This window comes from Cyphomyrmex costatus, unplaced genomic scaffold, assembly GCF_001594065.2.
Source record: "Cyphomyrmex costatus isolate MS0001 unplaced genomic scaffold, Ccosl1.0 scaffold442, whole genome shotgun sequence".
Classification (NCBI taxonomy): domain Eukaryota; kingdom Metazoa; phylum Arthropoda; class Insecta; order Hymenoptera; family Formicidae; genus Cyphomyrmex; species Cyphomyrmex costatus.
Window position 1 is genome coordinate 88483 of NW_017278663.1, and position 3112 is coordinate 91594.

The 3112-nt window shown below is 28.0% G+C and overlaps 1 long non-coding RNA gene across 1 annotated transcript; it reads right to left on the bottom strand.

Moving 5' to 3' along the window:
- Nucleotides 1-1545: 1545 nt before the first annotated feature.
- On the bottom strand, nt 1546-2511 carry LOC108777555 (uncharacterized). The gene is made up of 3 exons (XR_001940830.1): nt 2239-2511; nt 1911-2114; nt 1546-1826 (listed from the first exon to the last, which is right to left on the bottom strand). It is a non-coding gene; the product is annotated as an uncharacterized LOC108777555 (long non-coding RNA).
- Nucleotides 2512-3112: the final 601 nt, after the last annotated feature.

A 3112-nucleotide genomic window follows, 5' to 3' on the forward strand; every position in this document is an offset into this window, starting at 1 on the left:
GAATTACGATGCGGATAATTTTCTTTGTTCGGATTGAGAAACAATATTCATTTTACTTGCTGACTTGATGGACTATAGTTTGAAAGAGTAACCGTACTTCGTTTATTTTGTCATATATCATTTATAAAGGAGACTGAAGAGGACTTTTGTAAAAGTTGAAACGTTTCTCAGTTAAATATAGAATATTTTAATAAAAATTGTGATTATTTAAAATTGTCATCATTTAATTTGTTTGGCTTGTTCTAATACCGTAATTTAATATCTTTATTTTATTTGTTGTTTTAAAACATAACAAGCGTTGTCATTGTAATTATATATTTTTATATTTATTTATTTATAAGTTTTAATAATATAACCCCATAATTTTGATGAAAATGGCACCATGTCAATTTATCTCAAACATGACTGAATCATGTTTAAATGATAAATATATTAATTAAAATTATATTTTTATACTGTAGATTTTATTACATTTTGTTTTTGTATATTTTAGAAAAATGCGATTTAGCATATGAATTAATATCAACTGAGCAGGATACGGATGCATTACAAATTTCAGATGACAATGTTGAAAATAATATATGCAATGATGAGATTATACTTTCAATTGATATTTATCATTTTTGTTACTTACTAGCATAATGTGTATGTGTGTGTGATAAAATTATATTTTTGTAATATCAACATAAAAGAAACTTTTTGTAGATACAATATCAGCGGATGTAAATAATACAAACATCAATGACAATAACGAAACATCAACTTTACGGGAAACAACAGCAGTTATCAAATCAAATTTTAGAAATACACCAGAAAAAATAGGAAAAGAAAGGCGTAATAAGAAACAAAGAGCTATAGTGTATGAAATACCAGATGTAGAAGAAAAACTGCGTATAGAACGAATAAAACAAGTTATAAAGCAGGAGCAGCAACTCGCAAATATAAAATTGCAACATGAAGAAAAAATTGTTAAAATTAAAGAAAATTATTTAGAGAAAATTAATCAATTAGTGTTAAGTAATTTAAAAGAAATACATAATATTCAAATACAAGTTAATAAAACCAAATTAAGGATTTTGGAGCATGATTTAAAAATAAAAGAGAATAAGTAGAGAATAGTAGATAATTAGCAGAGAAGCAGTTTTAACAGAAATTCTATTTGTTTTATTAAGTCTTAATAGTTTACTGCAATAAAATGTTTGTGTTCTGTTTATTTTATTTATATATTAAAATGTTGCGCTTTAATCCCGATCTATTCAGTAAGTATAGTAGGGTCTAAGTTCTAAGAAATTGACTAATCATAGTTGAATGTGAAAAAAATTTACAACTATGATGTTTATGTTTCGTCAATATTTTTGTATATAAAATTAAATGATATATGTTCTATTAAATAAAGAAATATAGAATACATTGTTTATTATTATAGTTTATTAAATTACATTTATTAAATTATTTTTGTATTAAATTCAGCACTCATATTTAACACTTATGTTGAACTAAACTAATTTAATTGTACTCATATCATATTATCTAAATAGTCGCTCAATGAGAGCATTTCGCACAATGAAGCCTTCTCCAGGTTGCCAGTGAGGTTCGTTTACAGGAACAACTTCATCGATATCATCGTTTTCTATTTCTTCTTCGTCTTCAAGTACATCCTTAAAAATCAAGGATAGATTATGAACGACAGCACAGGCAACTACAATTGTAGTGGAGGTTATAAGTCTTGTTGTAAGTCCTTTTGATAAACATGGAAATCTTCGTTTTCATATGCCAAATGTTCTTTCCACTATATCCTTCTGGTTCTTTCAAGCATTGCATTGTAACTATAATAAAAATGTTATTTTTAATATAAATTTAATTTTAATAAAAATTCTATAAAAATTTTTGTATTATAACAAAATTAGAACCTTATTTCCTCATCAGTTGTAGCTTTAGCAATCGGAGTGAGTAAAAAAGGGTAATGCTGGATATCCATAACATCTCCGACTAGCATACCCTGTAATTCCCGCTGTGTATATCGCATATAAACCCGTGAATTTTGAAAAATCCTGCTGTCATGTTAACTTCCTGGCCATTCAGGAACTATATCCTGTTCGTAGCCCAACAACAGCCTAAAAATATACACATAAAATATGTTTTTTAAATTTGTAACCAATATTAGCATTTTATAATATATTAAATTTAAATATTCAATTTATTTTATACAATTAAATTTATTTAAAAAATAATACATACTTGAACATTTAAAGAAAAATATCCTTTTCTATTTCTAAATATTTCTTCGATATTCTGCAATTTTGTATGTACTAAACGTACATGAGTGCAATCAATTGCTCCATCTATATTAGGAAAACCAATAGCTCCAGGACCACAACCAAGTTGTTTAAATAATCGTTTTGTTTTCAGATTTTGCTTCATCAGAAATGGGTATTCTGATATATCGATTAATATTGCTAGTTAATAAAGTTGAAACACGATAAATTATTCTTGAAATGGTAGATTGTGAGATTCGTGCAACATCTCTTACAATAAGCTGCAATATAAAAATTATTATTTCTTGTACATACAACTGATTTTGGTAATTATATTGAATACGGGCCTCACCTCCGATTTTGATCTAATTAGGCTCATTCGACGCGTTTTCACTCAAAATGAAAGAATCTGGAAGAAATTTGTGGCGCTCTACCTCGTGAATCGAGATATTAAGCGTTAAAGTTCGAGATTTTAGAGGTTAAGATATCTGTCACTGCTTTAAAAATAACAAATTACTGCTTTAGAAACACAAAAACACTGCTTTAAAAATACAAATTCACTGCTTTAAAAAACAATTCAATTTAAAACAATAGTGGAGCCCCCCCAGCAGGGGGGGCAGAACCCACTGCATCCACGCATACACTTTTAACGTAGAAGTAATATGCGTGGATACAGTATGTTCCGCTCCCTCAATCCCTCTATAGGCCTCTGTACACGGTCAGTAATACTGTCAGTATCAACGAATGTGTGTGGTTAATATTAATGGATTGACGTAGAATACTGACGATGATTGGGACTTAAATACATGCTTTTTCCTTAAAATCCATGTCGCCATAGATAATAATATACGTCAAAT